Source organism: Stegodyphus dumicola, chromosome 3 (genome assembly GCF_044657685.1).
Source record: "Stegodyphus dumicola isolate Sdum_Otavi_A_Nest chromosome 3, ASM4465768v1".
Lineage (NCBI taxonomy): Eukaryota > Metazoa > Arthropoda > Arachnida > Araneae > Eresidae > Stegodyphus > Stegodyphus dumicola.
In genome coordinates this window covers 183,807,880-183,835,738 of record NC_140770.1, presented here as the reverse complement: position 1 = coordinate 183,835,738, position 27,859 = coordinate 183,807,880, and the positions used below count along the sequence as shown (strand labels likewise).

General features: G+C 35.6%; 1 protein-coding gene and 1 long non-coding RNA gene across 2 annotated transcripts in view; one reads left to right on the top strand and one right to left on the bottom strand.

The window, feature by feature from the left end:
- Positions 1-27,859, top strand: part of Dys (Dystrophin) — a 670,989-nt gene that overhangs the window by 130,613 nt on the left and 512,517 nt on the right. The gene's annotated exons all lie outside the window — the stretch shown is intronic.
- LOC146998224 (uncharacterized) lies at positions 893-27,732 on the bottom strand. Its single transcript, XR_015040379.1, has 3 exons — positions 27,481-27,732; positions 17,045-17,125; positions 893-1,176 (listed from the first exon to the last, which is right to left on the bottom strand). It is a non-coding gene; the product is annotated as an uncharacterized LOC146998224 (long non-coding RNA).

Below are 27,859 nucleotides of genomic sequence, written 5' to 3'. Positions count from 1 at the left end.
ATCAAGAGAGTATTTGATGTAATAATTCTTATTTATTTTCTTTGATATTTTTTATTTAATTTTTTTTTCATTTATGCATTACTACATAGTTCTTTTCAAAAAAATATTTTTATGTCCGTATTTCAGTTTCAAGGAATGCGTGCTCCGTGTAGGGTATATAATGCTTAATAAACTTATGATATGAAAGAGATCTAAATTCTCTTTTCATTTCTACTGTATATTTTAAATTTCAACCCCTAAGACATTTACTCTAGAAATCGTTTTCATGATTTAATATTTTATACTTATTTATTTATTTTATTCATACTTTAGCATTTTCTATAAGTTTATCCTTTATGATGCTAACCTGTTTTTAAATATTTTTCTCAGCAAATATTCAGAAGCAAATATATTTTTCACCAAGATAGTCAAAGAATCGTTCGGAACTGATTGAAAATTTAGCTATTTAAGTAATATACACTGACTTCCGGTTGTAGGGGTGAAAAAGGTGAGAGCCAATAGTTGTGCTCATGAAGAATGCCTTGTAGCCCCACATGTTTTTACAAAGATGAATTTAATGCCTGCAAGAGTATTACGAAAGTCTTCTGAAAATTTCTTTTGTGTTACAGAGCAATTAACAAAAGTAAATCTAAAGTGATGTATAAAAGAAATTAAACAAACAAAAAAGAAACGATTTTTCACAGACAATTCAGTGTTTCTCATCAATTAATTCAGTTCTTACTTCACGACAAGGCAAAAATACATAAAAACTCAAAATATCTGTATTAAAGATTACGAAGTAAATCTTAAACACTTATTTCCTGGAATAAATTCCAGAAAGGATTAAGCATGACTTAATTCGCAATAATAATAAAAGAAGGCGTTATCTTTGTTGTTACCGAAGCTTAGTTTCTCTAGATTGGCAACAAATCCAATATTCATTTACAAAAAAAAATATTTCTTTATTTTTATTTTCCTCTTGGCTACAGTTGGCTTCGAAAAATAAAATTGTAACCCTGTAGGCAACGGGGGAAAGAAATTTTGATCTGCGCAGTTGGACTATAGCAGGACGAGGGGGGGGATTTTCATCAGCGCAGTTGGAGTACACCCAGATTGAACGGATAAAAGTTCTTTCCACAGGTTTCATAGATGATCCGATTTCTTTCCACATCAGTCTTCCCGCTCTCATCCTTTTATCTGAAACAAAAAAGACATCTGGAACAAAAAAACATATAAAGTGATTGCAGATGAACTTTGTGAGATTCCATTTTTACCTTGTAACAAAAATTACGTTAGCGATGTTAGTTAAATATAGATGCTGTAGGTCAGCGGCCTACGAAGCAGTTTTATATGACGCGCGAAAATATTTCTGTTAATTTGTTGCAAATACTGTTTTGCGAAGTTTTCAGAGGTTTAATTATTGAAGTTCAAGTTTCTATTATTTTCATTTCAATTAAAATCGAGCATGAATAACGCACCGAAAATTTATTTATGGGTCTAATTAATTCACAGTACAATATAAATGTGATACAAAAATTTTAAGATACAAATTTTATTAACTTTGTAGAGACATTAGGATTTTTTAAGCAGCAGACGTGAAAAATGAGCAATGCCCTCGCCAGAACTCGAACCACGGACCTCTCGAATACGCGTCGAGCGTGCTGACCACTATACCACGAAGGCGGGAGAAATACCTTATAAATTTTATTCGAACTTCCGTCCAAAATTGAATAGGCTCAGTTACGAATTTTTGCACAAAGAATATCCTTTGTTTGGGAATACATTTATATGTTTACAGCTTTTTTTTAACAGTTGAAAATTATGAGAAAAGAACATTTAAAGGCATTAGGAAGGACTGGATTGGACTTTAAATCATTAACTATGCCTTTTAAAATTCTACTATCTTAATTCAGTTATTTTTGCCGATAGATGGCGTTACCTCCTCGCGTTTGGTATTACCAGAGGGTATAAAAATCCGTTCAGTGGTTGCTTTCCATTATTTGAAGTTCGGATTTTGAGCGTGAAGGTGCATTTGCCCCTCGCTGCCTATTTTAACTTCGCTAATTTTTCTTGTCCTTTATGCTTGATCAGATAGCCTGGCTCAGTAAAAGTAGGCGGCCAGTGCAACTCTGATTAAAAATCCAGTTATAACCACGTGCAGTGCTGATAAGGACCACGTGTTTCTGACACTCCTTCTCCTTTATTTTCTTCTTTCTACGTATTTCTTTCTCCTGATGAGGAGGGACCTTTAGCTGCCCTCGAAATCGATTGAGTGTTTCATATTATACTTACGCTAAATACAAGGTTGTTTTTACGATTTTGATTGTCACATTAGCGTGTTTCTCTTCTAGTCCAATCACTGTACGTTAGAATTACCAATGCAACGTTAAGTACTGGCATATATTTTTCTTTTCTCAGTTCATTATATCAATGTCAAGTTTCTTTACTAAGATGTCTTTACAAAACATTTTGTCCTTTTATTGTTAACATTTTCTGTGTTAACTTCGTTTTTTGCACTTACGCCACATAAAATTCATTTCAACAGCAAAATTGGAAAATATTTAAAAACAGCATATTATTACTTTATCTTCTGACACCAGTTGTTACGTTTTTTTTTCTGACACCAGTTGTTACGTTACGTACGGGTTTCATGAATCGAAACACACTTTATTTAGCCAATATTAATCAGGATAGCACCAAAGTCACTTTTTACAGTCTTCGAAGATCCACAATAAACACGCTGGAACAATCAGCGACACAGCCTTCACACTGTCAGGTAATAACGGTAGCGACAGTTTCACTGCAAAGCACCAGAGTATAGCTCCCTACTCTGCTCGGTCGTTCTCGAAACTCCACGTACTCTCGAGACTCTCCATGCTATAACTCGCGATGCACTCGACGACACACAGAGCACAGCTCCCGACTCTTCGGTTCAGTCGTTCCCGGAGCTTAACACACTCTCTCGACGATGCACTAACCGCGATACACTAAGAGACTCTTCGATGCACTCGACGACCCACTCGGCACTCGCTGGCCGGCTGTCAACTCGATCGTCTCCTCACGAACTAACTAGATTAGACACACTAACTGACTGCGGACCCGCAGGGTTTATGTAGCTTTCAGCTTGTGTTCGAGAACATTCTGGGCTAAACCGGTAAGAATTCGTTCCAGAAGGTTCTCCATCCGTCCATGGCATGTCTCCAAATGGGCGATTTCTCACCAAATGTGGCAACCCTGCCTTCCTTGCTATTTTATGGTAACTCTAAAACTGTTTTGCGAGGAAGCCATCTTACCGCGCCTGTACATTTCGTAACAATATATTCTGAATTTTCGATAGTCTCGCGCGCTGTAGATAAAATTTTTTTATTCCGTACATTATTGCCATTCCTCGCTTTTTAGATAATAAAAGAAATTCGCAATTCAAAAGTCGGGCTTCCAGGTGCCCATGTTCGGCTAGAAGACTGCATTTACAAAATACGATTTGTCTAAGTACCGTTGTTTTTACACAGTCTGAGAAACATACATACTGTCACGCAGATTCTTTATTGTTTAATTTCTTTAAGATAAATCTGAAAAGCACTACAGCGCGTTTCGACGCAAAATATCGAGATTAATATTCCTTTCGGGGCTAAAAGTCCCTTTCGGGCTAAAAATCTCAGAGACATGTAGTTTTAGGGATTCGTTTCGTTTTCTTTCCACATAGAATGCGGTTATCCTCCGATTTAACGAGATTCTAATGGTTGGTTGGTTGGTAACGGAGGACGGGGACGCCTGATGTCTAACAGAGGTAAACAGGCATGTGTCCCGCGCCCTCCACTAACCAGGAACAACTCCCTGGGGCCTCAAGAGGCCGCCTCGGGAGCTTTTTAGGATGTTAACAAGATCATTTACATGGCCATACAAGGGCAGATTGCATTCGTTTTACCGTTTTGACATTTGTTGTTGCAATTTGCTATGGTAATTTTGCACATTCACAATAAAATTCTAATAAAATACAAATTAAATATACAGATACAAAAATACAGTTACAAAATAATAGGATCAAAATACACGCTCATAGGGAAAAAAAATAAATAAATAAATAAATAAAAATAAAAATAAAAAAAATAGTATTATGCATATACAGAAGAGGAAATGTTAAATACATTTGATTGTGCATTATTTGAAAGGTGTCTGTAATAGGGACTTATGTAAATTTTAGGAGTAGTCTTATGTGTCTGAGAATGTGGAACTGCATGCTGACTTAGTTAGTGTATCATGTCTTGAGAGTTTTGGTTAATGAGGAGAGCACAAATCTTGGCCCATTCTCTTGAGCTTGTTAACAACTTTGCAAATTGTATTTACTGCCGGTTTGTGCTTTATAAGGAAGCGGTGATAAGCTTCACTATTGTTGATAGGAAGAGGGAGGTGATTTCCTGCTGTCAGATGGCATTCAAAAACATAGTGGTCTGGGGAGCCTTCCGCTCCGCAGGCGCATATGTCCGTGGTTGTTATGCCATGTCTATTGAAGTAGGTCGGGAATGGGCCGTGTCCCGTAATATAAGCCGTAAGAGGAGCTATTGCAATGTTGCGTTCAGTGCTGACTTTCGGGAGATAGCTGTATGTACGTCTTCCAGTTGTGCAGTGCGTCCAGTCTTCCTGCCAAAGATTTAGGCCTTGACCCCGTAATAGCCCTTTGAGGTAGGAAGGAGGGGCTGGGATTGTGATTTTTTCAGCTTCTGGATCAGTGGCTGCTTGCTTGGCCAGGCTATCAGCTGCTTCATTCCCCTCATTTTCTGCATGTGCCTTGATCCATGTTAAGGAGAGATGTTTCTGCGGGTTGCGCTGTAAAAGTTGTTGTAATTTGATGATCAAGGGCGAGGTGTGGTTGTGATTATCTAGTGCTAGAAGCGTTGACATACTGTCAGTGAAAATTTTCGCCCGTTCTATATTATTATTGAAAATGTAATCTACCGCGGTTATAATTGCTTGCACCTCCGCCTGGAACACACTGTTGTTTAAGTCAAGGCGTCCTTTCCATACATGGATGATTCTTCCTTTGTCATAGTGTGCAAAGGCGCTGCCTACTCCATCTTCCTGCTTAGAGCCGTCGGTGTATATTTGCGTATCCCTTGAAACTCGCGTCATTGACAGTGGCTGTATCCGTGAGATGTTAATTCTTATTCCTGTGCCTTTACGTGCAGGATGAGTGTGAAGAGTGTTACCTGGGCTTTGAAATTGCAGAGGGCTGTATGTTATGTTGCCAAATGTTGCATCTTTGCGGAGGTATATGAGGGTGGTGTACACTGCCTCTTGTTCTGCCCGTATGTGGAGTGGAATGAGCCCTGCAAGGACTGTCGCTGAGCTGGTGGCTGTGGTGCGGTACGCTTTACAGAGATTCAGGGCGAATGGTCGTTGAAGAGATGTAAGATGTTTGATCTTTCGTCCTCCCATCGGTTGGGCCCATACGGCAGCAGCATACAAGACTATTTTTTCAGCTACCACATGGTAGAGGATCTTCTGAATATGATGATTCTGACCCCAGTTTTTACCTTGGAAGGCGCGGGCCTTTCTGGCAATAGCTGATGTTTTGTTTTTTAGTTCTTGGATGTGAGGGATCCAGGTTAGTTTTTTATCCCATATTACACCTAGGTATTTTAGCGTTTGGACAATCTTTATGTTGGCTCCTTGTAGTTTGATGCAGGGGCGGCGCGTTGGATTCGTGCCTGCTTTGGGTATTATTATTGCTGATGACTTTGCGGTAGAGATTGTAAGCTTTAAGTTGCTGCAGATATTGGCGAGGAGGGAGCAGACTTCGGTGCCGTTTTTCTCGAGCTCCGCACGAGTGCGACCTTTGACAAGAAGAGCTGCGTCGTCTGCGTAGGCGATGACACTTGTATGTCGTGGCCAGTTTGCATCCAGTACAGAGTTGAATGTTAAATTCCAGAGAATCGGTCCAGCACAAGAGCCTTGGGGACATCCTCTTTCTTGCACTTTGAAGGTAGTGTCGTTGTTGATGGCTATGAGAAGACTACGATTCTCTAGATAACTACTAAAAACGCTGAAGAGGTTGGATGGACACTGTGCGTCTCGGAGGGCCTGTCTTATCGCTGGCCACCAGGGTGTGTCAAACGCACTCTGGAGGTCAATGGATATGAATGCTGTATGGAAACCTGTGGTGCTATTGCGTTGAATTGTTTCACGAATTTTGCAGAGGGCATGCGTAGTGGACAGACCAGTGCGAAAGCCATACTGCCTGGGGCTGAGATGATTGTTGCTATGGAGATGATATTTTAGTCTGTTAACAATTAATTTCTCGTAAATTTTGCCCAGGGTTGGCAAAAGGCATATCGGGCGAAAAGAACGCGGGTCTTGCGGGCTTTTATTCTTTTTCAGGAATAGGACAACTTGTCCTTTCTTGAATGCCTGCGGGAATATTTGGTTGTCAAACAGTTGGTTAAAGAATTTGTAGAAGAAGGAGGGACGTGCTTTGTATGCAACTTTGATGATGCTATAGTCCAAGCCGTCTGGACCGGGGGCCTTTTTCAGGGGTAGGTGTTGGAAAATTTGCTTGACTTCCTTGTCACTAAATGGTATATCATGTGGAGTCGGTGGGATGGTGGTATTCATGCGAACAATTTTCTGTGCTGGCGTATCTTCCTCCGCGTTGTCTGTGGGGAAGACTTCGTTGAGGATTGTGGTGGCTGTATTTTGTACTGGATTGTCGTTGCTTGTATTTGGTGGCTGCATGAAGATTTGAGCTGGCTGATATATTTTACTTGAGGCTAGCTTGTGGAGGATTCCATACGGATTGCTGTTTTCGGTGCAAAATTTCCTCCAACTGGTAATTTTGGCCGCTAGTATGTTGTTTTTGTAAAGAGCTCGCTCCTTGCGGAATGTCGCCAATAGTTGGATTTTTCTGTCTTCATTGGTGGTGGAACGTATGCGGCGTCTGATAGCTCTGCATTTTTGCCGTTGTTGTCTGAGCTCTTTCGTCCACCACTTAACTCCTTGTATTTTCTTCGCTGCGCGTGTGGGGAGTAGTTCACTACAGGCTGCTTTAAGGTTTCCAAGTAGTCGGTCTGTGAAAATCTCCATGCCTTCTGGGCTGTTGTGAAGCGCAAGGTTGTTTTCCTCATTACTTAAGATGCGTGTGAAGGAGCGACTGAGGGGGCGGATCTTGTTGCCTGGAAGCCTGTACCTACGTAGGACTGTGATTTTCGTGTCACAGTTTATGAGAAAGTGAAGGTATTTGTGATCGGAGCAGCTCTCATCATCGACCACAGTCCAGTCTTGCACTAGGTTTGCGATACTGCTTGAACAGAGGGTGAGATCTGGCCAGCCCACATGATAGGTATTATCAAATGTAGGTGGGGAATCGGATGTATTTAATAGGTGAATGTTATTGGCTGCCAGAAAGTCCTCAAGCTCCTGTCCCTTCGTCGTAGTATCTGCATATCCCCATATGGTGTTATGCGCATTAAAATCACCACTAAGAAGCAGAGGGGTTGAAGGGCATCGTTGTATGGTGTCAAGAATGTATGAGGTGGTCCCAGTGATACTGTCCGTTGGGGAAGAGTAAATTGAAGCTATTATGTACTGTGCGTTATTGAATGCTAGTAAGATGGCAACGAAGTCTCGTTCTTGCTTGATGACTATTGGAGACCAGGATGGGTTGGTGCATGCTATTGCGGCTCTGGGGGATTTTTCGTTAGTTTCTGATTTACGCTGATAGACTTTCCACGATATGGGAAGGCTTGCTACTTGACCCTCTCTACAATAAGGTTCCTGTATCAGGAGTAGATCTGCATCGTAGGATGTTGCATGAGTGACTGCTTGAGATGTCGCTGCCTGCGCTCTTTGTAGATTAATCTGGACGCATTTTATGGGGCTAAATGTTACTTGGTTGTTGTGGTCTCTAGGCATAGATTGATGGATGTCTGCAGTGCTATTACTCATAGGTTGTGCTGCGTTTGATTCTTTCAACGTACCTGCTGTAGGTGGGACAGGAGATGTCATAGGCGGGGTGGGCGCAGGATATTTTGTTATTACTTCTGTAGTTATAGTCTGCACAGTTGATGCAGGTGGCCATCCCGGATTTGCAGTTCTTGACGTTGTGGCTTCCGGAGCAGTACGCACAGTAGACTTTGTTCTTGCAGTCTTGCTGCGTGTGCCCGAATTCCTGGCACTGGAAGCATCGTCTGGTGTTGAAGAATTCAGCAATTCGGTGCACTCTCCAGCCAAGATACAATCTGGGATATTGCATGATGCGGTAGAAGGCTGATGGCTGACATTCCAGCACCCATTTGACGCCATTTGCTTTATCTTTTAGCCGGTATAAGACTTTTGTAGTGCTGCTGGTAAGGTTGTGTTCAGAGCCTAGTGCCCGTTCAATGTCCTCCTTGGTGACGTCTAGTTTTACGTCGTGGATTGCGACTCTAGGTAGTCTGACTGCTGGCAGTTTTGTTTTGGCAAATTGTTTGCCTTGCGTGCTTTCTAGTGTCTTTGTGAGGTGGGTGAGATCCTCTTTGGTGGCGCAGTCAACAGCAATCCCCTCCTTCTGGATATTTCTAACTGAGTGTATTTTTACACCTAGTGATGGGAGAGGGAATTTGGCGTTCAGGTGTTCCTTTAGTACTTTCCTTGTGGCGTTCGAGTCTTCTTTTGGGTAAATAAGAAGTGTGTGTTTCGTAGAATGTGATGCCACTTGCGCGTAGGAACGCTCGATAACCGGAGCTGCTGCTGGGTGTATTGTTGGTTGAGGTGGAGAGTAGGAAAGTCCTGAATCAGTATTAACACCTGTGTTGGTTTTAGCTGGAGGTGGAGTGGCAGCAGGTCCTCTGGTGGCTAGAGTCCAGAAGGCCTCTAAAATGGCCAATAGTTTCTTTCTTTGCTCTGTCGGTAACAGGTACTTGTTATTTTTTGTACTGGTGCCAATGTCTTTGGCTTTCTCGTAGAGTGTATTAATCTTTTGTTCGTAATTAAGACTTTCAGTTAATACGATTGTTGCTGCGTCGAATTTGCAAAGGCGCACTGACGCTTCTGCATCAGGCATAGTGCTGGTTTGTGCTGGAAGGAATATGGGTGATGATGAAGTTGAGTATAGCAATCAAGGGGTATTTTGGTGTATTTACCAGTGTAGAAATGCCGCTAGATAAGTTGCATGAAAGTTGTATAAGTATACATAAGCACTGGTCATACACTGCTCGATCAGGATAGTGGGAATATTCTGCTCAATCTGGGAAAGTGACAAGTAATGCAAGTAATACTCTGCTCAATCAAATATGACAGAAAACACACTGCTCATTTAAAACAGTAGCAGTAGAGCTGTACACTTCTTAATTAGTAAAGATCAATTAAAAGTCTATGGGCCGTATAATAAAGGTATAGAACATAATATCACACAGAATACAAGCACTGAAACTATTCTCTGTATAAAAATTAATTCAATCAAATTATTATTATTAGCTAGAAGTAAATAACACAAAATATCAGCATAAATACTTAATTAGCTAAATTATTGTAAGCCAGAATTATATAATTATACAACACATTAGGGGGAAAAGTTGATTAATTAAATTTTTGTAAGCTAGAAATACATTACACAAGATACTAGCACTTACTGATATATAAACACTCACAGATATAAGTATGGTAAAATGTATAAAACAGGAAAATATACAAGATACGATCACTGAATCAAATATGACTGAATTAAATATGACAAATATTCTGCTCAATCAAATATGACAGGTAACACACTGCTCAATTAATAAAGTAGCAGTAGCGCTGTACACTGCTTAATTAGTAAAGATCAATGAATAAGTCTATGGGCCGCATAATAAAGGTATAGAACATGATATCACACAGAATATAAGCGCTGAAACTATTCTCTGTATAAAAACTAAATCAATTAAATTATTATTATTAGCTAGAAGTACATAACACAAAATATCAGCATAAATACTTAATTAGTTAAATTATTGTAAGCCATAGTTATATAACGCACATCAAGGGAAAAAAAGAAAAAAAAAAACTAGCACTTACTGATATATAAACACTCACAAATATGAGTATAGTTAAATGTATAAAACAGGAAAATATACAAGATATGATCACTGAAACGAATCCTTGCAAAACTGCTAATATTTAGGAGGGTGGTATACAGGATTAAGGAATGAATACGCAGCTAATTTACCAGCTCCTTATTGAACGCACAAAATCATAAGTTTTAAACAGCTATTATTACCCTGATGCTATTTAGGTGACTGCTATTGTGTAAATGTAATGCAATCTTAATTATTGCTCGTAGGATTATCGGATATTTTGTTTACCGGATAATTAAAACAATCCTACCTTGATTGCAGGGCTTCTTCTGCGCTTCCTTTGTTCTCTATGAAGTAAACACAATAATATTTATTAAGCACTAATAGTGCTGAGTACTACACACACACGCTGTAGAACACTGTATTCGCACAACACTATCATTGTGTCACTAATTAGCTCACACTACTACGTTAATTGTTGGTTTCAGCTGAGAAAACCGAAGTTTCTGATTCGTACTGCTACGTCACACTGCTATGTGAATTGCTCTTTTCAGCTGGGAAATCCTTGGTCGTTTATCTTCTATGTATTTCATCTGTTGAATTAGGTAATCCAAAAGCGAAGGCACAACACAATTAGAACAGATCACTATAACGCACTAATGAGCACTACACTGTAAGAACTGATGTCAACACACTCACCATGATACACACTACGCTGTGAGAACTGATGTAACACACTAAGATGAATAATTAAGCTTTTTTTTTAAAAAAAAAAAAAAAAAAAAAAAGTCGTAATTTGCGAACCACTAGTCAGAATATTATATCCACAGTTAACTCAAACTCACGATTAATTTTTTTTTTTTTTTTTTTTTTTTGAAAACACAGAAAAGGGGAATGGTGAGTAGCCCATTATATAATTAACATAAAAACAGCATTTTCGAGCAGTTTAATTTGGACAATATGTTCACTTGATTATGTAAATTAAATCAACATACACACTTCAAAACCAAAAGAAGTACTATTTTTTTAATATTAACTCTTGTTTTTCTCTAGGCGTCAATAGTAAACAAGAAAACAATCTTTTACAATTAATTTATTTTTATGATTTAGAATTTTACTTTTAATGGATTATTGAACAGCTAGCAAGCCTCCAATTCTCTATCGAATCGAATAATTCTTTAATTTAAAATGACCAACCAACGTACCTGTTGTCCTGTCCAACATCCAACCTTTGTTTTCAAATATCAGTGAACCGTCTCGAATAATTTTTTGATGTGTTAATATCGATATTACCTCTCGAGCGCAAGGACAGAACTAAAACATTTTGTCTGCTATATGTTGCTGTTATGAAGTCGAGCGTAAAAACAGAACTAAAATTTTCGTACAAAAAAAAAAAAAAAAAAAAAAAAAAGGCTTACTAAACTTTTTTCGGCATCTTTATTGACATCCGTCTGAAGCTTTTAACAAGTTCGGTTAGCGTATGTGTTTACAAGTTCGGATAATTGATCCTTGTGAATGAAGTGGAAGGAATCGATGCAAAACCAACACTAAATGAACGTAAAAGTGTCTAAAATCGAGATGTTTTTGTAAGTATCGCATAAATTTTAACAAGATTGTATAATTGATGTCTATACGGCAGTTGTTCAGATAATTACGTATGAGTGAAATGGGAAAAGATCGATGCAAAAATCAGTCCATATAAATTCAAAGGTTTCTGGAAAAAAAAAAAGAAAAAAACACGGCATTTCAATGACTATCGGATGATAAGTTTTATTATGTGCATTACCCTTTTAAAAATTCAGTTCTCCGCTGATGACAGTATAACATCATTGTTGACGCGCATTAATTCCTACAATGCGAGAACGCAATTTTCTCATCGTAATGCGTTTTCTTATGACGTGATGGAACTGCTTGCTTCCTGTCTTTGTATCTGTCGGTACATTTGCTTGCTATATTTATAGCAGGGTTGTACTAATGTTAGGAGACACGTGAAACATCGATATCAAAGTTGATTGTTATGCATATTATCGATCTTGCTTTTAAAACGAAAAAGGAAGTTGTATTTCAAACCGATTTATCGACATTTGCGATAATCATAAAAGTTATATTCTTTTTCTGTAACTAGTCGATTGCACAGCCTGCCATCTAAAATAGTTATCATAAAAAGGGAAAAAATATGTAATGATTTTAATGAGACCAGTTAGTGTAATTTCATAAAAATATTTAATATTTCAAATTAGACATCTCATAATTTAGATGCATTTTTATTTAAATCAATCAGATTAAAAAATAAGAAACATATTAAGAATTGAATTTATTGCTCTTAAATGGCTTGATTTGTTAATTGAATATCAGACAGATAAGATTTGAAAAATTATTAAATTTATTATTAAATAATTAAATATATTACACTTTAAAGAAGGCCGACATTAGAATTACTTTATTTCAGGAAATGACAAGATACTGCTTTTAATTAGGAGTTAGGTGAATAAAACTGAAAGGTTTAGTATCTTGCATTTTGTCGAACGACAACAATCTCGTGCGTTGGAGATAAAAATGTTTTATTTCGAATAGTGTTGCCACTGCTCGTTTTCAAATCGCTAAACAAATCGTTAAATTCGTACAAAATAGGTAATAAATCAAAATCAAATGCGAAATTCAAAATTCTGGCTTGGAAATGCACATGTTCGAGTGAAAGGCTACGTGTATTCAAAATTTTGTAATTCTAGATGATGCAATTTTGTAATTATAGATTTTCTCGAAATGCCAAAAATATACAAACATACAAAATTTCTTCAATACTTAATAGTAGATATCAACAGTTTTCTATGCTATTGCTTTTTCGATACCACCAAAGATATTATGTTTATCTTTAAAATACTAAAATATTACAGCTGGTTATAGTACTTATTTCTTAGATAGTCAAGCAAATTTTTATAAAATTATTATTACAGTTCTGCTTCTTAATCTTATTTAGAACATTTGTATTTGCAATAAAGAAAAGTGTTACAAGATTACCGCGTAACCTTTCGCCATACTTGGCCGCGCATTACCTGAAATATATCTTATGTTTTGACCTAAAAAAGTGTAATATAGACCTAAGTGAAAAAAAAATAATTAGATATGATTAATATTGATTGTTACGAAATGTACAGGTACGGTGGGATGGCTTTCCCGCAAAGCAGTTTTAATATTGCCATAAAATGGCAAGGGGAAGGCAGGATTGCCACATTTGGCGAGAAATCGCCCGTTTCGCGACATTTGGCGACAAAACTGGCGATATGCTATGGATGGATGGAGAACCGTCTGGAACGAATTCTTACCTGTTTAGCCCAGAATGTTCTCGAACACAAACCGAAAGCTATATAAACCCTGCTTGTCGAGAGGGCGAGAGCGTGTGCCTCGCATAGAGTGCGAGATAGTTAGTATCGAGTTGGTATCTCGTCTAGCGAGTCAATCCCTGCGGAGTCGATCCGAGTTGACAGCCGGGCAGCGAGTGCCGAGTGTGTCGTCGAGTTCACCGAAGGAGTCTCTTACTGTATCGCGGTTAGTGCATCGTCGAGAGAGCGTGTTGAGCTCCGAGAACGACTGAACCGAAGAGTCGGGAGCCGTGCTCTGTGTGTCGTCGACTGCATCACGAGTTGTCGCGTGGAGTCTCGAGAGTACGTGGAGTTCCGAGAACGATCAACCAGAATCGGGAGCTGTACTCTGGTGCTTTGTAGTGAAGTTGTCTCCACCGTGATAGCTTGATAACCTGAAATTATAACCTGTGATAATTATAACTTGATAACCTGTGTCGCTGATTGTGTCAACGTGTTTATAGTAGTTCTTCGACGACTGTAACGGGATTTTGGAGCTATCCTGAGAGTATTAGTAAATAAAGTGTGTTTCGATACTTCAGCCAGTGTCGTCGTTATTCACTCCAAATCTACGAACCCCGTACGAACGTGAAGGAAGAAAATAACGTAACAACTGGTGGCAGAAGAATAAAAAAAACGCAACAATATAATCGTGCCATAAAAATTATTTTTCCATTTTTTAAAGATTATGATATATTAAAACATGCAAAAACTCCCATAATTTTGCAAATAAATTCATTTTTCAAAGGAGAAACCTTTACTTATTAAAGTTATTATTTTAAAAGTATGAATGAAGTTAAAACTTGATGTTCTAAAGATTTTGTTTTTTTTTTTTTAAATATGCATTCTGATATTTTAATACAATAGTTCTCTTAAATTAATTTTACGTAACAAATTTCACCTGCGCATTAAGTTGAATAGGAATAAAAGTAATGCCTAAATACAGAAAAAACATTTTGCAAATAATAATGTAAATTTTCATACCATGATCACATTCATGAGTATCAAATTTTCCTTTTATTTTCCCTTTATTACTCAAAATTCTGTTTAATAATAATAATGAGTTAAACAGGGATAGACAAAATCAGACCATTGTATGTTTTATTTTACACTGTCATGCCTAGGTATATGATCTAAGATTTATAATAATAAGCTTTAAATTCTTAAGAAAATTTACTTTGAAACAATTTAATAATAATATACGTAAGCCTGCGCCAAAAAGCAACATTAATTTAGTGTAGATTTTGTAGAAAACGTTATCGATTTCAAGGGTGACAGATATTGGTCCCCTTTCTTCATTAGCAAGGAGAATTGCAGAGGGAAAAGAAGCAACATTTTAGACGGAAATCAATGGATGGAGTAAATTGAAAACGAATGAGCGCCATCTGTTGAGAAAAATAGCAATGAAGCATAAAAACTGTGACGCATTAGAATTTTAAAACGTTGAGAAGATGGGCGTTAGCTCAGATGCGCTAGTAGTCTCGAAACGGCATTTTTCGTTCAATCACTAAAAGCCTTATATCACTTTTCAAATTATTGCCGCCAAATATTATCGCCCTGTATTATATTTAAAGAAATTAAATAATGATGAATCTGCATGAATGTATGTTGTATGTATGTTCCTATCATTGTTAAAAAGTGAAGGTACCTAAAGCCATCAAATTCTGAATAACGTAAACCTCCATCCGAACACGTGCACTTGGAAGTCCAAATTTTGAATTTCGAATTAGTTTTATTACCTATTTCATATTCTGTAAAACTTTAACGAATTTTTGATTAATGAACTCAACAATTTCAAAGCGAGAAATGGCAACACTGAACGGGGGAGAAAAAAAATTATCTTCAGCTTGCGAGACTGTCTATCGGAAATTCTAAAGATATGCCGTTTTTAAATATTTTGTGTTTTGCCGTTGACTTGAATTTAATGTGGCGTAAGTGCAAAAAACAAAGTTAATACACAAAACTTTAATAATAATAAAAGAAAAAAAAAGTTTTGTAAGCCATCTTACCAAGAAAACTGAACGTTGATCTGATGAACCGAGAAATGATTGGAGGGGAAAAAAATAGAATAAAGAATGCCAAGAATGCTGCAGTGCTACTTTTAAAATTTTTGTGATTTTATTGTTCAGTTGGATAGCATATGCCTTAAGTGCGAAGAAAACGAAGTTTAATAAATAAAGCCAAAATGGCACACACAAGAAAAAAGTTTGCATGCAGTATTGACCGCAACAGCAGACTGGTAGACTGCGAGCTTTCGAGAACGTAAAAAAAAAACCTTAACAAACCATTTTAGCGACGGTTAAAATCTCAAACCTTATTATTATTATTTTGCTGTTGTTTTTTAAGAAGCAGGAAACACGAAAAATCAGCAAGAATCGCGTTGGTATTCGAACTTCCGACTTTTCGAATGCTAGCTGGACGTGCTTCCAATTTTAACACATACGGAAGCAGTAAGGAGAGGGATAACTCCTTACAAGTTCTTTCAAACACTGAATAATTTTAATACATAGCTATGCGTATATTAAATTATGGGTTTAGTATATATAAAAGCAGGAGTCTGCACCCACTTCCAAAGAGGCTCAGCTCTAACTTTCTCCTTTCTGAGGACAAAAAAAAAAAAAAAAAAAAAAAAAAAAAAAAAAAAGAGCTTATTTCTATATTTAACTCTGAAATTTATGTACTTTCCTATCCAAACATCTGAATGATTAAACCCATCACATATGCTAATCTAAAAAGTATTCCTGTACTTCTCTTTTGGTTCAAAGAAATAAAGCTAATAACCTGAATACTTATTCTACAAGTATTAATTTGTTTTTATTGCCAAGAGATTTCATCAAAAACTATAGCAATAATTCTGAAGTATTTCGTCTTTATTGTAGAGTCAGAATTTTAATATAAATTCTAAATAAATTTTCAGTTTTCGTAGAAATAAACATACCGGTATTAATATTTCTTCTGCTAGAAATGAGTTATTCAGAAGTCGTGAGCAACAAGAAAATATATATTGAGAATAAAAATGACAATGCCGAAAGATCCAACAATAACCGAAACTTAATGAAACAAAACTATTTTAATTTTCGTAAAATAAAATACATAAAGAGAGTTGGAAAATGTTGTTCTTTCAACTGCATTTTAAACTATGCAGACCGAATATAATGCAATAGTATTTTCATTTTAACGGGAACATCTGGAGATAAATTTCCGGGTTAACTGCTGTTATCGATCAATAAATGTTGCTTGTTATAGAGGTCAGCAACCTTTTCGTGTTACTCTTAGCTGCTTCTAATATTATGTATTCATTTCGCCGAACTTTATTTCATTTTATATTTATCTGCAGAACTTAACAGGTTTTTATATTATAAATACATTTAGAATGTAATCTTAATATAAAATTATAATATTATTAATATTGTAAACTGCTTAATTATATTATAATATATTACTGTAGATTCCGTCTTAAATTAGTGTGTGAAGACACACTTTGTAAAAATGGCTAAAACATTCTTACGTCTACATTAGTCCAACGGGTATTTTAACTCGAAAAATTATTGAAGATTATCAACGATTTTTACACATTATGAAAATGAACGACAGGAGCAGGAATATTTACAAGAAATTTGTAACAGTAAAGAAAAATAATAAATTTGTTCATCTTTAGATCGCCGTACAACTTCTACTCACGTCTTAACATCTTTTGTTGTCATGGCCGCTTCGTCTAGTTTTCTTCACATAAGAGTTCTGTCGAACAGCATCCAGCTCCATCTGTCGGTCGTGAAAAAAAGTCCCATATTACAATTTTATTCCATATTGAATTAATATTAAAGAACATGGTAAACTTGTAGTTAATAGAAGATTTGTGTATAGTTTTCTCGTATATATCTCCTTTTTTGGCGAGCGAATACTGGAGTTATATCTGGGCTCAAGAGCTGTTTGAATGGTTGGCTTTCGTGGTTTTCCTCATGTGTAACATGAATACGAGTTTTAAGAAATCCGCCACGAAAGCATCACTCTTCTAAATTAGATAGCCCTCGTTAGCTTTGCCATAGTCAATTAAACATTGAAAAATTCGGTTAGACATTCATTTTTATCCCTTTTAATCCACTGAATAGCTTCGTTTTCTAAAAGGGTCAAAAGACTTTGCGGAGATAGACGCGAAACTACAGCAAAGCCTTTCCGAATATCGCCAAATGAAATGCTAGTAGCGCCATCTTACGGCAGGCGTGTCAGTGAAAGAAGCGCCTGATTATTGGGTTACGAAACTAAGCATACGGAATTTTACTGTAAATATAAACAAAACGACTAATTAAAATTAATTACAGATTATTAGTTACAAATTAATTACAGATTACCAATTAATTCGCATTTAAGGCTTCTTAATCAAAGGTCAAGATCTCATCGATACCGGCCTGATCCACGAAGGAAGGAATATTCCTCCATCCTTGGGGGCTTGACATGCAGAAAAGGGTGGAGAGGGCGGCCATCGGCACTTTTTTAGGATAGCATTTTTAGCAAAAACACGCTATTTTGTAAGGATTAGTCATGAGGATCGTCGCAGCACGTAAAGAATAATGAGATTCTGAATTACATGCCGAATTAAACCGAGGAAAAAAGATAATTTTTATTCGAGGTAAAGTGGTCAAAAAATCATCCCGAGATTTCAACAGCTACATATCCTATCCTTATTATACTTTTTTTTTATTCCGTCGAAACTTTTGAATGAAAATGACGAATATCAACTAAATTATAATGACGATGAGATTAATAATGAAGAATTCCTTGTTAAGACAGAAGTAATTTCAACAGTTTTATTTCCGTTATTGCTAAGGAAAACGAAACAAAAACTTCGAAGGGCAGTCTTATCGATTTTTTGCAGTTTATTCTAAAATAAAATGTCCAGAACAAAATTCCAAATATTGTAACATTAGTGAGAACTTTCTTTACATTAGCTGTAGACGTTACTGGTATTGAGAAGAGTTTTCAAAATGAAAATCATTTAAAATGCATTTCAGAAATATACCTATTTCTTTTGCATTTAATAAATCATTCTATACTATCTATATTACAGCAATTGGAGCAATCAAGTAGACTTCTACAATGTCATCGATAATTTTGAGAAAAGAAAAAATTATCTACAGTTTTTAGATTTTAACAATCGCCCAAAAGAATTTTTAGTTTTTTTTTTTTCCCTCTCGAGCTGAACTTGTAGTCTACCCAGTCCGCTGTTACAATCACTACTTGCTAACCAATTGTTTTTTTTCTTTTTAGCTTTATTATTAAACATTGTTTTCTTCGCACATACACTACATAAAATTCAATTCAACAGCAAAATTCCAACATATTTAAAAACAGCATATTTTTAGAATTTCTGATAGACAGTCTTGCGAGCTGATAATAAAAATGTTTCCACTGCTCGCTGTCAAACCGTTGAGTTTGTTAGTCAAAAATTCATTAAAGTTTCAAAAAATAACAAATATATATACATAAATACATATATAGCGTCATATTGTGAAAATATTGAATATTTTTGTTAAATAGATTGCAAATTAAATGCAATTTTGTTATTTAAATCAGTCAGATTCAAAAGCAAAAGACGAATATTCTTAAGAATTGCATCTGCTGCTTTCTGAACCCACAACATATCGATTCAATCTGAAAGATTCACCTTTTCTTCTTAACATTTTACCTTACAACAATCTTAACATTTTGTCGAATAGCCACAGAATGAAAAGTGAAACGACGGATTTATAGGGATTCGAAGCAAAATCCGTTTTTTAGACTAACAGCCCATTTTGGGCTTTTGAAAACAACAACAACAGCACACAAACACACGCGCACACACACACACACACACACACACACACACACACACACACACACACACACACACAAAAAAAAAAAAATAACTGAAAGTTTTCAAATTTTAAATTACGTCCAAAGGGGCGTTTTTTTAACGTTTTGTGTGTTACCTTTATTTATTAAATATCATGTTCTTCGCCCTTAAACCATAGAATTCAGTTCAATAGCAATGTCGCAAAATAATTTTAAAATGAGCATATCTTTAGAATTTCCGATACACAGTTCCGCGCGCTGGAGATAAAAATGTTCCCCTCCCCCGTAGAGTGTTGCTATTGCTCCCTTTTAAATAGTTGAGTTTGTTACTCAAAAATTCGCTATAGTTTTACAAAATATGAAATCGATAATAAAACAAATTCCAAATTTTAAATCTGGTCTTCCACATGCCCATATTCGTAGGAGGATTAGTACGTCATTCAAAATTCGATGGCTCTATGTACCGTTGTTTTATCACAATGCGAGAAATATACGTATACATTTATGCAGATTTTTCATTATTTAATTTCTTTAAATATAATTCAGGACTCTAACATTGTGTGGCAACAGTTTGAAAAATGAAACGGACATTTATAGTGATTCAAAGCAAAATCGCAAAACGAAAACAATAGTCCTTCAGGGACAAAACCTCTTTGGACTAAAAAAAAAGCAAAATAATATTCTAATTATAAAATGTTGGAATTAAAATTGTTCTTCAAAAATAAGCATTGAGTTTATATTAAAATTCCTGTAGGTCATTTTGACATTTTTTAAAAAGTTTTTTTGTTTGTGTATGAAGAGAGACGATAAATTCAGGGCTGTCCCAGGCAGTAAAATAAGAGAAAGCCCCGGCGGCGAGAACTGTAACTAAAAATTCGACTTAAAAGTTAATTTTTAATGCGTTTTGTTCATTTATAGAAGATTTCGCATTATCGAAAATTTATTACCCTCGTCTGCATTTAAAAGAAGCGTAACAAACAAAAGCCCTATGGCCAATCAATAAACAAATAAAAGTGGAATCAATGCGTCGTTAAAAACTGCGTTCTCCAGAAAAAAACAACACTTATTTGTATTCTGAATGAGTTGAAAAATCTATAACAAGTAAAATTTGTTTAAAGCGCATTTGGAATCTCAAGATAACCTGGCATCACTCCAACTTAGTTTCTTTCTAAAAGGAACCACGCAATTCAGGAACACGTAAATGATATGATAAGTGACTGCGAAAAAACTGTAGATCCTATCATTAATCTCTTTCCTATTAAGCTCTTTAAAAAAATAATAAAAAGAAAATGAATAGCTTTTACGTACCGAAAATCTATAAGGAAAAAAGACTAAGGACGCTTAAATTGCAGCCATTATAATGTAATCAATAATTAAGTAAATAAGGATGGAAATTATATGATAAATAACGTATTTAAATTATTTTCATAAATGCATCTGACTGAAAATATTAGAAAAAAAATTAGAAGCTTTTCAGGTTTTGTATTACGTCCAAAGGAAAATTTTTTTAACGTTTTGTGCGTTACCTTTATTTATTAAATATCATCGCACTTAAACCATAAAATTCAATCCAACAGCAATATCGCAGAATATGTAAAAGAGCATATCTTTAGAATTTCCAATACACAGACTCGTGCGCTGGAGATATTTTTTTTCGTGCAGTGTCGACATTGCTAGCTCTGAAATCGTTGAGTATTTTTTTTCGTGCAGTGTCGACATTGCTAGCTCTGAAATCGTTGAGTATTTTTTTTCGTGCAGTGTCGACATTGCTAGCTCTGAAATCGTTGAGTTTCCAGGTCAAAAACTCATAAATGCTTTACAAAATATAAAATAGATAATAAAACAAATTCCAAATTTGGGCTTCCAGATGCTCATATTCGGGTGGAGACGTACGTTATTCAGAATTGGATGGCTCTAGGTACCGTTGTTTTATTAAAGTGAGAAACATATATACATTTAAGCAGATTCGTTTTTATTTAATTACTTTAAATATAATACAGGGCTCTAATATTTGGTGGCAACAATTTCAAAAGCGATTCGCCGTTTATAGTGAATCAACGCAAAATGCCAAAACGAAATTAATAGCCCTTCAAATTGCCTTTTTAGGCTGATAATTAATAAAAAATTGTTTAAAAATGAACATAATTTATGAGAATGTTTCTAGAATTATTGTTGAACCTATTGACGATTTAGTGAGATAAAAGATACGGGTATTAATATGCTTTTATAAGTACTTAAATCGTCCATAATGCCAAAACAAAAAAATTCATTTGGAATTGGGGGGCGGGGAGGACTAGAGATATAGATTACTAATACAACTGAATTTCGTTTTTGAAATAGCGTTTAGTTATATTAAAAAATATGAGTAGATTTTTTTTATGAATTCGATATCTTCGACAGTTTGTGCAAAAATATGCAAGCATACCCCTGTCATTTGTGCAAGAAAATGCAAGCACGTACCTGACATTAAATAATGCAAGTGTACGAGGAATTTGAAGTACGACTTACTGCTATTGAAAAGTAAATTATGTTAATTTTATGTTGAAATTTTTAAATAAAGGATAAATTATTTTTCCTTAATTGGCTTTGCATAAAGTACCTATAACATATTAATCCTTGATCTGCTTCAAATATTATTTTAAGATTTTTTTTTCTAAGGGTTTTTTTTTCTAAGATTTTTTTTTCTAATGTGGTTTAGTGTTCCTCGAAAAAACCTTTTAGTTGTAAGTGTTCTGTGATTCGATAAAGTCCTACTGGTATAGGGAAACCAACATTCAATAGTCTTATATCCTCGTCTCTAATGAGCTATTTTCTTTGTAAAATACAGTGATCAGAATTTCTTGGTAAATATAACAATTTATTTTTCGCCGTAATTTCTCAATGGAATTTTGCATATTGTTCTTAGCTGATGTGCAAAACTAAAAAATTATTCTTTTTTCTGTGAAGAGAAAGGGAAGTATTTCGTTACTACAATTTGTAGGTGGAAATAAAATTACTAAATTATTAAAAAATTATTAAAATAAAATTACTAAAATTTAGTTATTAACTTATAGAGTGTGTCTTCCTTTGATAGCATAAATTATAAGGTATTTCTCCCGCCTTTATAGTGTGCCTTCGTGGTGTAGTGGTTCTGCACGCTGGGTTGGTATCCAGAGGTCCATAGTTCGTTTCCCGACGAAGGCGTTTGCTCATTTTTCATCTCTCCGGCTTTAAAAAAAAAAAAAAAAAAAAAAACTAATGTCCTTTACAAAATTAGCATCAAACTCCTAACAGAGGGGCGAATTATCTCTTCATCTGAAAAGAACTGGAGAGTCCTTAAAAGGCTTTAAAACAACCTTTTTATTAAGTCAGAACTTGAACATAAAATGCACTTCTTGTGCTTCACAAGCTCAACCACTTGTGGTGATGCAACTTAAACTAACAGTAAATGAATTTAATCTAAATCTAGTAGTCGAAGGCTACACAAATTATTTACTGCGGAGTATGCTCAAACTTCTCACCGGCGTAACAATTTAAATATCTACAGCTTTAACGCAAAGCTGAATAAATTCAGTCTTATCTGAGCTTTCGAAACCTAGTAACATGGCCTCCAGAGGCGCGAAACATGCTCTGTCTTACAGTCCGAGCACTTCAGCTTAAATACTCTCAGGTTACTTTGCTTTTTGGAGGGAAACAGAAGAGAGAAGTGACAGTAAAGGCTGAAATTATAAATAGCTGATTAGGCAAAATAATAGTAGTAACCTTATAGCTTGTTCAGCCGATATTTTTGATTAAAACAAGTCGTTTTTCAGTCATCTGATTGATCATCAAATATAAAAGTAAACGAATTAGTAAGCACTGCTGCTCATACTGATGATCTGGAGCCATTCCATTTCCTGGGAAAATAAAATAACTTATTACACTTTAACGGTTTTGGAGAGCTGGCTATTCAAGTAATATTATCACGGTGAATATGCTAGAGACGTTATCGTAGATGTTTGTGAATGATGTAAAATGTAAATTTAAGAAGAAATCGGTTGTATCATACTCCAGAGGATGTTATGACACCATTCAGTGTCTAGTGCCTAGGGGCTGAATGACCATGTTGGCAGATGGTGATGGGCTAAATTCGTGAAATATGTTAGATCTTCTTCAGTCATCGTATCCGGTCATCATATGGCTTACAATTTATATAATATTTCCCCATATACAATGAAAGTACTATAAGGTATTTCTCCCGCCTTCTTAGCGTGCCTTCGTGGTGTAGTAGTCTGCACGCTCGGCGCGTATTCGAGAGGACCGTGGTTGGATTTCCGGCGACGGCATTGCTCATTTTTCAAGTCTCCTGCTTCAAAAAAAAATCCTAATGTCTCTACAGTACAAGCCTGTACTTTCTGTCATAAATGTTGAAAATTTCTTCTGGTATGATATTAAAAAATAAACGAGTTGTGTTATAGTATATTCATGGGCATTGCAGTGCGATATTGCAGTGCATTGCATAAACGAATAAACTGATTTACTTTACGATTTCCAGTACTTTATAAATAAACGATTGAACAAACCGGTTCCGAACGAACATGCTCGAAATTGCTACAACCTACACACTCCGAGATGTTTTATCGTTAAGTTCTATACCAAACAGATTTTGAATCGAATAGATTAAAGCACAATCGAGAGAAAAAGATGGAAGAACGAGGATTTTGTGAATATTTCCGATAGACTACCACATGGTTATTGACGGGCCATGACCACCTGGGTGACTTTTGACCGTCATGCGACCATTTCCATTATACTGGCATTTAAGGCCATCTATGTTGTTCTCTTTATAAAGTTTAGAGTCTTTCACTGCTGTAAACTGTGACCAAACCTTTGATAACCGTAGAGCGACTTATCGCTATATCTGAGTACAACAACAGAAACGCAACTTTTTTGCATTGATAAAGACCAAAATATATTCCTCTCAAACATCTGAAACGCCCGTGTATACGAATTTCTCTTTGAATGGATTTCCTTCTCCCTGCCAAGTAGAATGATACCGGCGTTAACAATAACCTACTTAAGTGAAATGATGGATTCTCTTTCTCAGGGAACTTTGTACGATTTCACGCAGTGTGTATAGTTTACCCTTAGGACAGAATTGCAACTGCGAGCATCAGTAGCTAAACGTTGATGCTGAATAAAGGAGAGGGAAGGTGCACTCAAATAGGAGAGCTAGTTAAGTCGCTTCAAAAGAATGACTGACATGTCATTTAACACGTTGAGCCCGGCGCCGAATTTGCTGTGCTTTCCGTTCAGCCAGCGCAAGCGGTGCAATTTGCAAGGTGACCCGCGACTTCATGCACTGAGTAGAGTTTATCTGTTGGTGAGTTTTGCCAGCTACCGACATACAAGCCCTGCCTGTGCGTGACAAAGCTCAAGGTCGCGAATGTTAATACTGTCGGCGAAAAGAAAATTCCAGTGCCGGTTCTCCGGGACCGACGCCGGCCACACGGAAAGTTCACTGCCGGTCCCCAGGAACTGGCGCCGAGCTCAATGTGTTAACAACTGCCGAAACCAATGAGCCATGCACTAATGAGATGGGGGAAAGCTCCCCAGGTAGAAAACGGATGTAGGCATTTGGACGACCTGCCGATGTCTGATTGCACAGGCGATAAGGGCGACTTCGTCGTGAAAGGGTTAAGGATGTAAAACACCCCTTATTTTTAATTAAAATGGATGAAAAAATTGCATATCTGGGTGCTCACAAATCCGCAAGCATTTATGGCGAGAAATTCATAGTGGAAATTCAAATGTAAAGCCAAATTTAAATATCTGATTGCCAGTGGCTATACAGAACAATTTCATCGCGAAGTTGGCTTGGACTTAATCGGCGTGAATTTAGCTAGCAGCAAGAAGTAATGCAACGAAGACAGGAACTCTTGTCCAGAATAGCAAACCTGGTCACGTGGCCTTCAAGAGTCAGAATACGCTCTAACTTAAAAATACGTTTAAACCCTAACTTACATACTCAGGAACTAATTTGCATACTGGCGGGAAAACGGAAAGAGTGCAGTGGCAGAAAAGATTCCAAACGTAAAATAACTGGTTAAACAAACTAAATAAACTTCACATCTATAATACGACTCAGTTTGTGAACAAACAATGCGTTTCCATGTTTGTGGAACACTTGCCTATTGGTGGCGTCTCCAAAGCAGCCTTTTGTTGATGATTTCCAAATTTTTGAGACAATGACTTCTGTCACTTATTAACTGCACTGTAATTATTAATAATTTTTGCTATTGATATATCCTTGGTGATTTCTAATATTATAAGCTGCTTTATTATCGGAAATTTAAGAAAAATTTCTGTTAGAGAACACTATCCGAATTTATTCTGTTAAGCAAATATCCTTTGAGGCATTTCATAATTCATCCACTAACATTTACCAGGTTAAAATTTGACTGGTGTTTTTCCGGAAAGACAAAACTGCATATTCCAATTAACTTTCATCGTCTTTTATGGAAATCATAATATAGATGTTGTATTGGAAGAGCTATATGGCGTTAATCAAGGCGCAGATTCCAAGTTTTATTCCGAAATTTAAAAAGAAAGTAATGGACTTTCCTGTACACGTAAAATAACAAGGAATTTTAAAAACAAGATGTCTCTAATGTTATCTTGAAATTACAGCTGTTACAGGAGTGTTTTTGAAGAAGCTTTCGCTCCTTAATACTAAGTACATTAACTATTAAGAAGAAAGCTATGTAAAGGAAGAGTATGGATTCCTCTTGGGATCTGCTTTCTTCCGGAAAGGTAGAACCTTCCTCTTTTTTATTCACTTCATCCCTGTCTTGTTTACGAAGAAATTTTTCTTTCTTTCTTTTTTTTTTTAAGTAAATGTCTTGGCAAGGCAATCCACCACTTATGAGCTGAACCACTTAGTCTAAGTGATTAAACAAACTTTTAAAAAAAGGATTTAGGTTACTTCAAGAGTTGAAGTTCAGAAGTTTTTAACAACACCCAAGATAAAAAAGTTCGATTCTGCAAGAGTGTCAACTCTTATTTCGTTTTTATGCTGTGTTTGTGTCAAGAAGTTAGCATACATGAAATGGTAGTTGATTTCTAAACGAGTAATGATAAGTTTTCTGATAAAATAAAAAAATAAAACATTTCGAACACGTTATTTTTTTTAAAGAAAACGAATTATTAAAAAAATAAGAAATAAAAGTGACCGTTTTAATTCATTCTTCGTGCAATGAAAAACACATATTATTTTTAACTGCTAACAGCAAAAAATGTAAGAAGTTAAGACCTATAAAAACATTTATAAAATTTTATCTTAACTTTGAAGAATGTCAACCCAACTGTTACTTAGGAAGTTTTATTATTAACTTCCTAAATTTTGTTATTTAGGAAGTTTTATTGAAATTTGCATCGAACGTTTACATTTCAGACCTGAAATTAACTGTCAAATTAACTTGATATTTTATAGATATTAGTCATTTGTAGCCTTAGTAGAGATTCATGCGATAATTACTTCGTTCGTATTTTATTAGGTTTTATGAAAAATATGGAAATCGAATGCCGAGAATGAAAGCGTGATTTTTCTAATTAAAAACAAGTTTTTATATGGATAATTATTTATGAAAAGTGTGAAAATCGAAATCCAAGAGTAAACACTATTTTCTAATAATTAAAAGCAAGTTTTTATATAGATAATTATGTATGAACAGTGTGAAAATCGAATGCCAAGAGTAAAAGTGACTGTCTAATTAAAAGCAAGATAATTATTTATGAAAAGTGTGAAAATAGAATGCCAACTGTAAAAGCGATTTTTTGATAATTAAAAGAAAGTTTTTATACAGATAATTATTTATGAAAAGTGTGAAAATCGAATGCCAACAGAAAAAGAGATTTTCTAATAATTAAAAGCAATTTTCATACGAATAATTACTTATGAAAAATATGAAAATTTGATGGCAACAGTGAAAGCGATTTTATAATAATTAAAAGCAAATTTTTATATCGATAATTATTTATGAAAAAAATGAAAATCTAATAGTAAGTTACAAACGAATATCGCCCAATGGCATTTAAGGGGGGGAAGTCAACCCCGAATTTTTTAAATTTATTTATTTACCGAATCCTCTTTGCAAATTGAAAATGATGTCAAAAATCGCAAATTTTCTAATTTCGTCAATTTTTGTCCTACAGGAGTTAAACCTTTTGTGTTGTATTTTTCATAATTCTAGTCAGGACACCATTATTTTAAGTCTGTTAAGGTTAACAGCTAAATAGAATTACAGGAATACACTAAACAAAAGACTCACCTTGAGTTTTAGTTATGAAACACAATTAAAAAACATTACGCTTAAGGACGTAAAACTTATAAAGACATTATAATTAAACATTGAAGTTTCAAAATAATTCGCAGGGCAGTATACCATGTTTAATACTTGACTAGAATACACTGACTGAAAGGCTTTTGTCTTTCATGCCGTCATTCTCTCCGGCGACCGCTAGGTGACGCGCTCGACAGCCGTTGGGTTACATAATAACATTTTTTTAAGTATAGGGACCGGGCAAACGTCTCAAATGTTAAATTGCGTAATTTTTTTAATGATTTTTTAAAATTATTATTGTTTTAAAATGCCACAAAATGAACGCTTGCTTTATTTGAAAATACATATCTACGCCCAATGGCTGTGA